This window comes from Motacilla alba, chromosome 21, assembly GCF_015832195.1.
Source record: "Motacilla alba alba isolate MOTALB_02 chromosome 21, Motacilla_alba_V1.0_pri, whole genome shotgun sequence".
Lineage (NCBI taxonomy): Eukaryota > Metazoa > Chordata > Aves > Passeriformes > Motacillidae > Motacilla > Motacilla alba.
In genome coordinates, this window is record NC_052036.1 from 2,263,554 (window position 1) to 2,278,003 (window position 14,450).

General features: G+C 44.6%; 1 protein-coding gene and 1 long non-coding RNA gene across 7 annotated transcripts in view; one reads left to right on the plus strand and one right to left on the minus strand.

The window, feature by feature from the left end:
* GNB1 (G protein subunit beta 1) overlaps positions 1-3,728 on the minus strand; it is a 37,221-nt gene extending 33,493 nt beyond the window's left edge. For 4 of the 6 annotated variants that reach the window (XM_038159517.1, XM_038159510.1, XM_038159516.1 and 1 more), the window contains exon 1: positions 3,195-3,515. The gene's annotated coding sequence lies outside the window, so the exon portion shown is untranslated. Of the gene's footprint in view, positions 1-3,194; positions 3,516-3,605 lie in introns of those variants that run through there. The other 2 variants (XM_038159512.1, XM_038159511.1) reach the window with 2 other exon arrangements.
* A 137-nt stretch (positions 3,729-3,865) lies between these two features.
* Positions 3,866-7,364, plus strand: LOC119710463. The gene is made up of 3 exons (XR_005259557.1): positions 3,866-4,125; positions 4,672-4,765; positions 6,355-7,364. It is a non-coding gene; the product is annotated as an uncharacterized LOC119710463 (long non-coding RNA).
* The last annotated feature ends 7,086 nt before the right edge of the window (positions 7,365-14,450 follow it).

Here is a 14,450-nt window from a genome sequence, read left to right on the forward strand (position 1 = left end):
CAGCATCTCCACATTTCCATGAGGCACAGAGGTGATTTAAAAAACTGTTCTGCTAAGATTTCCTGTGGAATTTTAATTTACCATGTTGTCAAAGATTTCATGCTAGGATGCCTGCTACGTACTGACTTAGCAGCTGCAAGGACTCAACAAGGATAAATGTAATTTATCTTCCCCAAAACAGAATCTCACTTCACTCTGCTCCTTTCTGATCCTGTACTAAAGGGCCAAAGTAGTAGTAACAAAAAAATTGCACAAGTAATTTAAGATTTAAAAGGACATTAACATCAATGGAACTAACAGTTTATTGGGCAGTATTCTTAATTAAAAAAAAAAATGTTCTTGAAACACCAGAGGAATAAAATGCACTCAGCTAATTTCAGCTTTTTTTTTTTTAATTAAGAAAAACACCAGCACTGCAAGCCTCAACTGAAAATCAGCTCTGCTCTTCCCAGCTTCCTTCTGCATGAGCTACAGCTGGGTTCCTACAATAAACTAACAAACAACTGATTATACATTAAGTAATAGATAAACAGTAGTAAAATGTTTGATAATATCAAAGGTTTGGAGGTCACTTGAATACAGGAGACATAACAAGCATTTCTTATTTTTCTTGCTGGGAAGTGGATTGTTTTAAGCCTGAGTGCAGTGTATCAAATATTAACCAAGCTGTTTTATTTAGGCTACCGAAGTTAAGGTGTTTGGCACTATGGTGAAATATCACAGGAGCTGCGAATCAAAAGAGCATTTTTCTCAAAAGATACTAAAAAACCACAGGCAAAAAGCTTTAGAAATTTGCAGTGCTGTTCTGAAACAGACTGCTCAGACACAGAGCTGTTTTAACACCCCCCCAGCCTTTCTCATTCTTGCCCATTAAAAGAACAGTTATCCAGAGGATGGCAGGGATTCTGGGTCAGCAGCAGCCTTAAACCCTCCACAAATTGTGAGTGTTCTGAAGCAGACAGGAGACTCTCTGGTGTCACAGAAAGCCACCTGTCTGCACAGGCTCTGATCTGAGATCACCTGGCCAGCAGAGACCCTCGGCCCAGCAGCCTTTGTGTACCTGTGCTCTACGATTAAAAACTGGATTTTAGCAACAGGCTTCAGAAAAGCCAGGGACATTTTGGTGGTGTTAAGCAGGCACTGCAAGGTAAAAACGAAAATTGTGTCACCCCTTTATTCAGTTAAGAGCCTGTGTGAACATTTCAATAAAACTATTTACTCCTCCCACCTAGTTCCTATCTGGAGGAGCTCACAAAAATTAAGAAAAAAAAAAAAAACCCACAGATTTCTTACAGCAATCTTCCAAACACTCCTCCTACCCCCCACCCCAGAACAGAAGAAAGCAAAGAGAATGAGAAAGTAAATCTAAAACACAATTACGAAATAAGATCTAGTTTGGCAAAGCTGGGGTGAGGAGGAGTTGAAAAATGAGAGCTGCCTTGCTGCAAACGCCATCTTGTTGCAGCTACTGGGCCCAGGCACAGAGAGATCCATTCATTCACAGCAAAAAGAAAATCAAACAGACACCCTGGCTAATCTGCAGCCACCAAAACAACTACACTATTATCACCCCTTCTCCTTCTCCTCTCCTCAAGCACAAGGGAGAGAAATAAACTCTGATCTATCACATTTAGGGATGGATTTAGGTATTAACATATAATCTTCGTTCCCTCACACGTATTTCACATACACATCGACAGCATTTTGTCTTGATTCACATCCTCGTGTCCACAGCAGCTTAAAATACGGGATAAATGTCTCACGATTAGGTGCAGATATCCTACAGGAGCAAAACGTTTCATTTTTCAGTCTTAAATCGCCTCCCCAAGTTGAGCCAACTATTCTCAAAAGCTGTTTCAATAATCACTTAAGCCTTACATTTACAGTGCTTTCCTCCTATTTCCTCCTGTGCAGACAATACATAATAACGTGGCACATCCTAGAAAGGATGCCTGGTTTAAAACGAGTCCCAGCCATGACTTTGTTAGAGAATAATGAAATATCACATTCGTTAAAATTTCAGTTCATCTTCAGGAATGATAAATTGACATCTTACAACAACCTCTACATCATTCTGATTTTCTTCTGGACAAGATTTTTTTGTTAATAAAACGCCTCATCTCTTTCATATTTACATGCGAGGCTTTACACATCTTCATTCCCTACAAAGCTGTAGGATTAAAAACCCTACTCGTTCAATATCCCTTACATGGATAAAAAAAAAAAACCACTGAAATCCTTTCGATAAAAAGCTCGGCATCGAAGCAATATTTTAAACAACATTTCCAAGGAGAAAACTCCATCTTTCTATTGTAGCAAAACACCCTCCATGATCTTCGTGATCGCTGCTACGGGCACACAAAAATATGCAGCACCGTAATACATGGGGGAACAAATATGCGGTTTGAATCCATCCTCGGTTCCGGTTCGAACGAGAACAAAACCTTCCCTACCCCTCCCTCGCCCAGCACACCCAGCATGAGCCCCATCTGCGAGCCCTCGGCTGGCTGGGGGTGCTGGAAGCAGCCTTACCCTGTTTGTCTCACCCCCGGCTCCTCTTAATCAGTTTTCCACCATTACAGCAGCCACACCATTGCCTTTTTTTTTTTTTTTTTTTCCTTTTCCCCTTGAATCTCTCTCCAAATATTCCCTCTGCCGGCCGGATCGCTCGGGAACTCGCCTTTTGCGGCTTAAGACAAGACCCCAAACCCGTCTAGCAGAGACCACTACAGCGTAATTATAATTAAAAATGGAACCCCGCAAGATCCGAGGTCTCCTCCCTTTTCGCCTGGAAGCCTTCGAGAGGGAATCAGTCCCACCCCCACCTTTTTCCCCTCCTCCTCCAGCTACAAACACACTTCTTTTTTAGGGGAAGCTGGAGCCCCGAGGAGGTGGGAAGCGCGGGGGAGGGGGGCTATTTCCAACCCCGCCATACCGGGGGTCGCCGAGAACGGGGGCGACGAGGAGGCGGAGGCCCGGGGGGCCCCCGGTGCGGCGGCGGAAGGGGAGGACAAGGGAGGAAAGGAGAGGGAAAGGAGAAGTGCGGCAGGAGGAGGAAGCGCGGGGGAGGGGAAGGAGCGGGGCTGAGGGGGAGCCGAGGGAAGATGGCCCCGGGGTGGGGCCGGCCGGGGCTCGGCGGGCGGGAAACGCGGTCTGAGGGACCCCCGCCCTCCCCGCACCCCTCACACGGTTACCTGCCCTCCCGGCCGCTGCTCATGAACCGGGCCGGTCCGTCCGCCGCCCGCGGTCCTGCCCGCGTCCCGCCGGCCTGGGGAGGGAAGGGGGGCGGAGGAGGAGGAGGAGGCGGCGGAGGAGGAGCGGGGGAGCCGCCCGCGATGCGCCCGGCGGGTCCCGGGGAAGGCGGCAGAGCCGAGCGGGAAGGAGGGATCCGCGGGGGAGGGGGTGTCGCTGGGTCTCGACTCCTCCTCAGCCCGCTCAGCTCCCCGCAGCCATCGGGCAGCGGCAGCCTGGGCGCGGCGAACCTCCCTCCTTCCCCTCCTCCCTCCGCCCCGCCCGTGCTGCCCGCCCGGGAAACCCCGGCTCGGCTCCCACCCCGCCCCGGCCCGCCGCCCCGCGCAGCCCCGCCGCTCCCCGCCGACCCTCACCGGAGGCTCCGCCGCCCCGGCCGCCGCGAGCCTCACCGGAGGCTCCGCCGCCTCCACCGGGCACCCGCCCAGCGCGGCCGGGAGGGAGGGCGGGCGGTGCGCGCGGCCGGGAGCCTCGCGGTGCGCGCTCCCGCGCGGGCAACGCCCTTCGGCCCCTTACGCTGGCGGCGGCCGCGCGCTTCCCGCCTCCCGCCCGCGCTCCCGCGCGCTCCCTCCCCTCAGCGAACAAAGGGCGAGGGCGGGCGGCGTGAGGGGGAATCGCGGCCGCCCCGCCGGCCCCGCAGGCCGAAAACGAGTCTGAAAGAGCCGCACGGGAACAAAAAGACAAGAAACTGAAGCCACAAATGGTGTTTAAGCTCAGGGCTGGGAGAGGCAGAGCCTCCACACCACGTTAAATGGGAGTGCTCCGGGCTGCCGAGCGGGAAAGGCCCCAGGCCTTAAAATGCTGCTCACAAGAGGCTGGCAAACGATAAATGTCTTCATATCATCGTGTGAGGAGAGACTGCGGGAGCTGGGCCTGGTTAGTCTGGGAAGACTGAGGAGGGATCTCGTTAATGAATAAAAATATCTCCAAGGGGTGTCAGGGGATGGTGCCAGGCTCCTCAGCCGTGCCCAGGGACAGGACGAGGAGCAATGACTGTAAACTAAACCAGAAGTTCCTCCTCAGCATGAGGAAGAGCTTCTTTCTGTGAGGGTGGCAGGGAGCAGCTGTGTGTGGAGTCTCCCTTTCTGGAGCCACCCCAAACCCACCTCGACACTATTTCTATTTTATCTGCTCCAGGTGACTCTGCCTTGGCCAGAGTGATCTCCAGAGAGCCCTTCCAACCTTAATAAATCTGTGATCCTGTGATCATTCCCTCAGGAACTTGAGAAATAGCAATTCTGTAGTTAAAACTTCTTTTTTTCCAGCTTTGCTTATAAAGGTACTCACACGGCCAAAGTTTCCAGAGCATTCTTTTCATGTTTTCCTCACAGCATCCATCACTTCTCTGGAAGGGTTTGCGTGAAGGAGAAAGTAGGAAAAAAAAAATAAGGAAGCATAAAATTTGCAATTTCTGTCTTGCAGACGGGACCTCACATAAACCAGGCAGGAGCGGTGTCACCAAAATGGAATAATTTCCCACCAGAACTCATACTGAAACCCTAATTAATATTGAAAAGTAAGTAGAGATACGCTATTGTGTCACTTTTCCTCCTATCACAGGTCTAAATCTGGGGTTTTTTCCAGATATTTGTTTATACCTTGCTAAAAAGTGAGATTACTTGGCAACCAAAAAAGGTTTATAGTAAAAGAAAAACAACCCACAGCATCATAGCCAATTTTCAATTAAAACCTATCCAGCATGAATACACTGTAATGAAATAAACAAAAGACCCCACAACACACGAAAACCCCAGAAACACAACAAAAAAACAATCAAACCAAAGGTTAATGAGGCCGATATTTCTTCTGCAAACTCTTCTCTCAGTAGATTCTTGCTTTCCTAGAATTTAAACCTTCTGTCGTGCCTTCTGAAGGGAGGTGTGGTTACCTTTAATTAGTAAAAGAAAGAGCAGGTTTGCCATTTGAACTGTAGGAAAGTGGATTGGCCATTATTCAGGTTGTCTGTTATGAGAAACTATTAGATCTTGGTGTGGTTATGCCTTTGATTTATAATGATCAAATGTTTGTTTTTAAATAACTTTCACGATGCACTAACGCTTTAATTCATCACCTTGAGATTTACAAATAACAAAACAAGAAATTTACTGAAATTAAAAGAAATTATTCTTGAATTGCTGTCCCAAATTGCTAATATTCTTTCCAGTAACCACGGGGAAATTTCTGTTCCAGCCCTGAAATGTGGACAGGAGTTATCCTGTTAAAATCTGTGGAACCACATTGCATGCAGATGGGGATGTCAGTTTTCTTGAGGCTAGAGATTCACCCAGCATCCCCATCTGGAAAATACTGATTAAATCGAAGTGCCTAAGAAACACCACAAGTTTATTAGATATTTGCAAAGTTGCCTACAGATTTCAAAAGCAGTTACACACAATATTTCAGTCATTAAATCTGGGTGAGATTTATAGTAGGCAAGTTGCATGTTGGGGTTTTTTTTTTTAATTTTTTGTAGTTAGAGATTGCTTTTAGGCTTAGCAGAGATTAAAATATCCTTCTGGGAATACCCCATTTATGTGGGAAAAGAATGACCACTTAATACATTAGGCAACAAAAGGTACTATACATAGAAGATTAAAAAAAAAAGTCCTTGTTTTACAAAGGAAAAATTCTCAATCTCATGAGCTTTTGTGGAAAAGTTTTAGCTAGCACTGGATGATATAGAAAAAAATTGGTGTCATGAACAAAACTAACATTCTGAGATTGATAGCGAATAGTAAATCACCTTTTGCTTCTTTGAGAAAATAGCTGCATTGAGATTTTGTTATTGGACTGGAACAGTTGTGAATTAATTATCTCATAAATTACGTAATTATAACTGATACCATTTGAAACTAACGCATGCTTTTTGATGCTTTTTTCCCATGGCACATTCCTATCATACAGATACTGCTTTTCCTCCTTCGATTTCTCTTACATGCTTTTACCAGTGGTACAATTCTAATAACTAAACATGGTTTGGTTTTTTGTTAATAAAATTCACATTCAGATCTTATCCTCTCCTAAGAATCTCTATTTTTTTTGCTTGCATTCTCATTTTTATGCATTCTCTGTTCCATGAGAGCTAAGGGGAATTTCTGTCCACAGGTCTGTGCTGTGCCGTGTCTTCACATCCCTGGAATTTGGGTAAGGAAGCTGGATCAGTCAGAACAGTTTAAAGCACGTTTACACACAGCCAGTGCTTTCACCACACCTATGCTTTTGTAAAAACACAACTGTTGCAATACTTCCTGTTTCTGTTCCAGTGACTTCAGAACATCTCACTCTGCAGTGAGGAGTTTGATTGATGCCCAGTTGCACTGCTGTTGTGGGGAGGGATGCTGAGGGTTGGAAATGTTTACAGAGGGGGGTTCTTCCAGGTGGGCTGCCTGGGCTTTGGATTTTTGTAAACCTCACTGGACAAATCAGTTTTGCTGCACTTTAAAACCTGCCAGAGGAATCCCTCATTCCTGTGTGCAACAAGGTGGTTTATTCTGCTGTCCTCATATAATCCTGTGCTGGAAGCTGCTGCACAGGCATTATTTTTATTTTTTAAATGTCTTTTTCATTTTGAATCCTATTTTTTCACGCAGATCCATGAACTACCATGGTTTGTACTGTTCAGTGGATGAATGTGCAAATCACCAGAATTAAGTGGACTTACCATATATAAATTTATCTCTTTCTATACACTGCAAAAATATTGTTTAAAACGAAAAGTTGAGCTGAAAACACCTGTGAATACTTGAAGATCTGGGGTGGATAATCAATAAAACCAATTTTAATGTTTTTTTGTTAGTCCACTTTGAAGTTACAGTTCTGGCCCTGGGTTAGAGCTACAGAAAGCCTCTTGTAGAAAGGTTGCTCCACAGTTCTCCATTGCAAAATTTCTTGCACCTTTTTCTCAATCAGCTGACATTAACCCCTTTGTAGGGAGCATCCTGAGTTAGGTGAAGCTTTGGGCAGTTTCACTTCTTAAAGTAATTCATTTTTGCATGCAAATACCATTGTTATAATCAAAATTTACATGTTGTTATTGTGTGATTCTTATGGTAAAATGTTCCTGGGCTCTGACAGAATAACTGTCACCAAACAGGTATAAACTGTTTATAATTTTCTACAAAATTATGAAATTGCTTTCTACAAAAAGGTGAAAAATCAGCACTTCTCAAAATTGCAAAGCTCCTCAGATGCTCTAAGGACACTGCTGAATAATAAATAATTATGTTTTGCCTCCTTTCTTTGTTACCTCAGGTAAGTGTTTTTAATGGACTGGCTCAAAACCCCACCTCATGTTCCAATCCCACCATTTCCCATCCCATAACATTTTGTCTGCCTTTGTGTCCTTTGATGGCTGCATTCTATGAACCCTGGAGAGAGCCCAGGAGACACTCACGTGCTTTTGAATTAGTTTGAAGTTCTCCATTTGGTCCCTAAAGAAAAGCAGAACTCTCATTTCTCCTGACATTGCACCAAAATTAAAGGAAGCTTATACAATGTCTAAACTTCAGCTCTGCTTCAATCCTGAGTCTGTTCAGAACTCTTTTTTTTACTATTGTTTTATTTTTTAAAGCCTAATTCAGAGCTGTTCCAACCTGCTGTTATTTGCCACTTCTTTACCAATTGGATGACAGTCATCACTGCTGCCTTCTCAGGAAGGACCCAGGTAGCAGAATATCAAGATCATTCATTAGAGAAAATAAATAAGTAAAAGCAAACTGAATAGAAATCCTCAGTGGGGCCAGGCAGAGCAAAAAGTAGGAGTAGCTCAGTCTCCTTAGTTACATTCTGCATTCTCACAGTTTCTTTCAGTTTCCCTATTATTATGGAACAAAAGAGTTATTTTAAACACTTCTGAGAACATGGCATAAAATTAGCAAAACTCTGTTAGTCTGCAGAGGGTGTAATTGACAAGGTTTGAAGGTAAGGAGAGCTGGTTCTGAGAGCCTTGCTGTCAAATAGCAAAGTCCATCCACCCGAGTTTATAACTGATGCCATCGTGGAATTCCTGAGTTCCAGTCTTGGCGAGGGTCAGCATGGGTTATGTGTCAGATGGGCCAAGGGCAGTTAATTCAGAATTGTTGAGGGACTTTGGAAGTCACTTCAAAATCCTTTGGAAAAATCCATTGCTGTGTAAGGGAAGTAGCAGAGTTGTGAAGGCCCAGGGTTTCCCTGGGAATGTTAGAATCATGTCTCTTATATGATTGCCTTGGAATATTTTGTCCTCAACAGAGGCAGAATCGGAGCAGGACACACTGGGCTCCATGTCCTTAAAAAGGCATTATCTCTAGTCCTGTTTTTTCACAAATTCTAATCTTGTTTTCTCACAAATTATGGCTGGAGGGCTTTCATTTCCAGGGAAAAACCTTGCTCCTGTTCCCTTGTGACCCATTTAAAAAAAATCAGTGCCACAGGTATCTCTCACTTCAACAATAATACAAATTTATTCCTATGTTTGGCAGAACTTGAAGCATTTTCCAAAGCCAAAAAAAAAATACAAATACTGTTGTCTAAGACATAGGAAGCTGATGTAGAATGATGTGAAATTCTTCAGCCACCAGCACCCAGCACTTTATGGAAAGAAGGGAGATGAAATGTTGGGGTTGCTTGAATCTGGATCTACTGTTGCTCACAGTCAACACCTGATTTTATACTGTGATACAATCCTACAGTGACACAAGTACAGAATTTTGTAATTTGTGTGGCTACTTGTTCATCAAAACACAAAACTTCTCTGCTGGCAGTGCTCTGTTCTGAACTCTTCTTTTTTTTTCATCTTCCAACTTTGAAGTTGACAAGTGTCTCAAGGTTTCTCTGAGCATGCTTATGCACTTACCAAACACCAGTTCTCTTTTTTTTTCATTCTATTTAAACAAATCCATCTTGAGAGAGCCAAAAGAATAGCTTTGAGTGCTTTTTCCTAGAATCAGAATGGTATCAGAGCTCTTTTCCATGTGCTGGGGATTATTTTGGGTTTCCTTTGTACTCAGGTATTTATTATGAATTTACATTTTTGATGTACCTTTAAACTTGCAAGCTGTAGTTTGGCTTTTAAAAGTCCTTTGTTGCTCTTGGAAAATAATATCATGGCAACAAAGGGAATTGTTAAAATCATCTTAGAAATCAGATTCTGCATTGTGTGTTTACACACATCTATAAACACACCCAACCAGCTGCACACATGCAGGTCTTCCTCTAAGTAGGTAACATTTGGGTTGCATGAAGGCTGATCAAGCAGTTTGAGTAAAAGCTTAAAGCCTCATATTTCCCCTTTTAAAGCCTCATATTTCCCCTTTTAAAGCCTCATATTTCCCCATTTAAAGGGATTTTCCTCAAGGGGTTCATTGAGCAATGAACAGAAAAACAACTGGGACCCAGGAGATGCTGGGAGTTTAGAATCCACATTGAGAATTCAGCCTAGCTACTAAACTTTCCATGATGTCAGCCACAGCAGACCTGTGGTGAAGTTTGAAATACCTTCAAAGACAAGAAGGAATTTGCTCACCTTGCTGCGTGTCAGATTCCCATGGAGCTTCCATCCCATTCTTCCATCCTTGGAGGAGCAGTGTGGGAAAGTGGGCACAGCTGTGTGTCCTAAGGAAGCTGCTGCCAGCCATTTCTGTTCTCTCAAAGGGCCTGACCTGCAGAGCTGAAGGAGAACTTCGGTCCTGCTGCAAGATTCCAGAATCCAGAAAACAAAAATGCAGCTGCAAAACAAAAATATTCATGGTCAGGGGACTTTACCACTGTCCTTGGAGAATCCCTGTGAAGTCAGACAAAGCCTAATTGCCATAGAGAAGGTGTGCTTGGAAACTTCAACAGGCATTAATGGAACTGCAGTAGGTAATACAATGAGTGGGTTCAGTGGTAGTTACATCTCATACTCCAAAAATAAGTATTTATTTGGGAAAATGTATTTGGGAAAAAAGCAAAACACAGCTCAGTTGCTGCTCAGAACGGAAGAACTTACAGCCAAGTTCTACTCATGTCCTTTGAGTGAGGGGCTGGGCTGTATTCTAAATGTTCAAAAAAGAGAACTTTCCTGTGACCTCTGGGATCTGTTGCAGTAAATGTCCCAAATCTCCAACCATTTGGCAGCAATTCTGTGAAACCCTTCCTTGGGAGGAGCTGTTAGAAGATGTTTATAACATCCATGTTTCAAATCAGCGAAACAAAACTTGCATGTAGTGTGACATCTCTCTAGGCACTGCTCAAAAGAACTGACAAAGTAGAAACAGCCAAAACAGTTGGATTTTCAGAGGCTGAATGAATGAATGAATGTTTTAATAAATAAACAGCACGTGAAATTTAGTTTTTATAAAAAGACAATTACATAGAGTGGGAAAAAAATAAGCCCCTCTACATGTATAGTTTTGCTTAGTCAAGCCAAAATATTTATTGAAGAAATAATTTTGATGGGAAATATTTTTATAAACCTTAAAACACAAACAAGTCTGGACTAAGAAGATGCAAAGAGTCAAGAAGTACATTAAAATAGATATTCAAAGTAACATAAACCACTCCCTTTCCCCAGTGATAACATTATCATGAACAATCACAAAACTAGGATGAGACCCCATAAAACCCCAGTGTTTTCTAAAAATCCTTAACTTTTTACTCACTGAACAATCCAGTTGCAGACCTGAGAATACTTGTAGGTGATTATTGTGTGTTGAGAGGTGATGCTTGATTAAAGACATTTTTACTCAAGAACTGTCCCAGCTGGAAATCAGCTCTTCCATTTCTGGGGGTGTTGTGCCAATCCCATGACACAGAAAGGCCATTGGGCTTTTGTGATTTCTGCCACAGTGCTGCCAGTAGGGATTTGCAGCAGATTTTTTTTTCCATGTTGTAAATTTTGCATTTGCAGCAGAAAAATCTGGATTTCAGGTTAGGAGTCCTAGACTGCAGGTAATTTAAATTCCCCACTTAGCTCAGCTTGAGAACATCCTAGAAAAGATCCAGCACTATCAATGTACTATTCAGCACTTAACTAAAATAGACAGAAAGACAGTTTGGAATAAATGGACTTACAGCAGGATTTCAAATCTCTTAGGTTGCTGGGTAGCACTTTAAAGAATAGTTTTGTTTCCTTTGAATTTAATATTTTAAAATAGTAATTGAATGGTTTCAATTCTTCGCTTTTCCACCTTTTATTTATTTTCCCCCTATGGATTATGGGCTACCATCATAGCATACCTACAAATAATTTCATTTGTAAGGGATTCAAAAAGAACACCTTAGAGAAAAAACAAACCATGAAAAACAGTTCATCTCACCTTCCAGTATTAGAAATATAATACCCAAATGTACTTCTTACTATTTAAAACATGTTTAGAGTTCCATTTATTTTTATGATCGGATGAGTCAATTTCAATTTTTTCTTCTCCCCATAGTTCCATATTGGGGTTTAGATCCTTGTAACGAATGTAATACGAATAAAGATGAATGACATTTGCAGTACTTTTAATAAAACCTCTTTCCGCTGCCAAAATTAATGTTGGAGTCAAAGCTAAAAGCACTCTGTGGTTTCCTGATATGCACCAGTCAGCAGAAATGCATCCAGAGACATCATCCCCCTTTGGCATTTGTAATGGATGCTACTCCTATTTATTATTTATTAATCTCTCACTTTGAGCATCTGGATGTGACTGAAACTCAAGGACCCTTTTCTGTTTGCTTGTAGGAGGTAGCAGGTGACTCGTGGGTTTTAACCCCTTCCTGCTGCCCAGCCCAGCCCACTGTGATGGCACTGAGGTGACTGTCCTCTCTGTGTGATGGCACTGAGGTGACTGCCATGTCTGTGATGGCACTGAGGTGCCTCCCCTGTCTGTGTGGTGGCACTGAGGTGACTGCCATGTCTGTGATGGCACTGAGGTGACTGCCATGTCTGTGTGATGGCACTGAGGTGACTGCCATGTCTGTGATGGCACTGAGGTGACTGCCATGTCTGTGTGATGGCACTGAGGTGACTGCCATGTCTGTGTGATGGCACTGAGGTGACTGACCTGTGTGTGTGATGGCACTGAGGTGCCTCTCCTGTCTGTGATGGCACTGAGGTGCCTCCCCTGTCTGTGTGATGGCACTGAGGTGACTGACCTGTGTGTGTGATGGCACTGAGGTGACTGCCTTGTCTGTGATGGCACTGAGGTGACTGCCATGTCTGTGATGGCACTGAGGTGCCTCCCATGTCTGTGTGATGGCACTGAGGTGACTGCCCTGTCAGCTGGTGGCATTTTTCCAGCCCAGCTGGCCGCTGGCAGCACGTGTCTCCTGGGAGAGCTGGCAGAGAGGAGCCAAGGGCGCTGTTCTGCTCTGTCTGCGTGGGCTGCCCCGGGTTATTTCTGCACTTGCCAAAGCCAGGTCTGTTTTTCTGTCTGGCAGTCAAAGGTGAGGGGGGTCTTGGGAACAGAGGCTCCGTGCAGGGGGTAGCAGAGCTGCCCGTCCTGTTCCCAGTGCCCCTGCCCAGAGCAGTCCGTGTGGGGCTGCCCTGGAGGGCTGGGCTCTCCCCTCTCGCTGCACTCTGGGGGTGGCTGCTCCAGCTGTGCTGTGAAAGGCACTGGGGCAGGTGCTGCCTCTGTTCCTTCCCCAGTATGGCAGGTTCTGTTCAGGAGAGGGGCTGGGGATGGAGTAACCTCTGCCTGGTGGAGCTTAGTCACACTCTGCAAGCACAGCCTGCTGGGTTTGGTACCCCTGGAGGGAATTCCTGGAGGGAATACGTGCACTGTGTACTGGCAGCAGAGCCACACATCCCAGAGAGAGCCCCGCAGGCAGATGCCAGAACTGGAAGCATCATGAGCTGCATCAGTCCTTGCCATGCTTCAGTTTGGCCCTGGTGAGTGCCCCTCTCCATGGCATTTTGCCTCTGGGGTGCTGCTGAGGCTCTCTGCTCACAGATGCACAGATCCTGCTCCTACAGGCGTAGCTCAGAGGTCTCTAACGTGCCGTGCTCAGACATTGCCATTCTTCCAGCAACCTTCACATCAGCTTCCAGTTGTAATGCTGTTCACATTTTTCCTGTTTCAGTTTGAGGCTCAAACCGGGCAATTGAACTGCCTGCCCCTTGGCCTGAAGTCTAGCAGGCTGTTTTTAAAGGACACCAAAGCCTAGATAAAAATCTAGAAAGTGAAATTAGCCTGTTAGAATTTGCGATAATTTAGGCATTGACTGGATCCAAACCTGCTTTTCCACAGATTTTCTTACTTTGTAATTGTAGCAAAGTTACATGATGGCTGAATTTCTGCCTTTGGTTGACGCTCAGTGTCATCAGAGTTTGACTGTGGAAATGGTTTGAATGTCACTGAGGGTGTCACCCTTGTTGGTCGTGTTTGCTGAGGGACTGGGTGCAGCCTCACGTGCAGGTACCAAACACAGCTCAGCAGCTGAGGATATTTGGGGATTAAGTGTTGGCACCGAGAGCCACTGGTCTGTGCTGCCTCCCTTGAACCTTTGAGCTGGAGGTGCTGGCCATAAACTCAAACTGCTCTGAGAGTTTGCACTTGCACTGGCAAGGCCAAAGTGAGTTCCCTGCTGTTCTGCATATAAGGAGGTGGAGGAAGGAAATCTGGAGAGGAAGCTGAACTTCCTGTGCCAGAGATTTTATACTGGAGCCTTCCCTGAATTCAAGAGTTTGCAGCCACAGCTTTAGATGTGAATCACTAGAACTCAGACATGCAGATTTGAAGAAAAACCCTTCTACATCCACACCTGTGGTTTGGGGCTCATGTCGCAAAGAACAATCTGGCTGATTTTTGGACCTAGCAGTTGCCTCTTCCATCCCCCACCCCATCTCCAGATGGATGAGAAACTCCTTTTATTTTAGTTTCATTTCTCTGAATGCTGTTTCAGACTCGGGGGAGCCACTTTGGGTATCAGGATTAACCACAGGTTGACTGCACAGAGTTACAAAGGCAAGAGGCACCAAGGAGCCTGAAAGGAGCAGGCCTGATCACAAAAAGGGAGGGGACAGGAAGAAGGGCTGTGTGTGACAGCCATCAGTTGATTAGACACGTGCACACACTTGCACTTTCATGATTTATAATTATAAATGGATGAAGAAGCCACCAAACTAATTCCATAGATACTCTAATTATCCTTATCCTGATTGTGTTGTGCTGTCTACGTTAACGTGTGTTACCTGGTATCTTGAACACTGATTAAATCTTGGAGATTTGGGGGTGTGCGTTTTGTACCTAAAGTAGTGG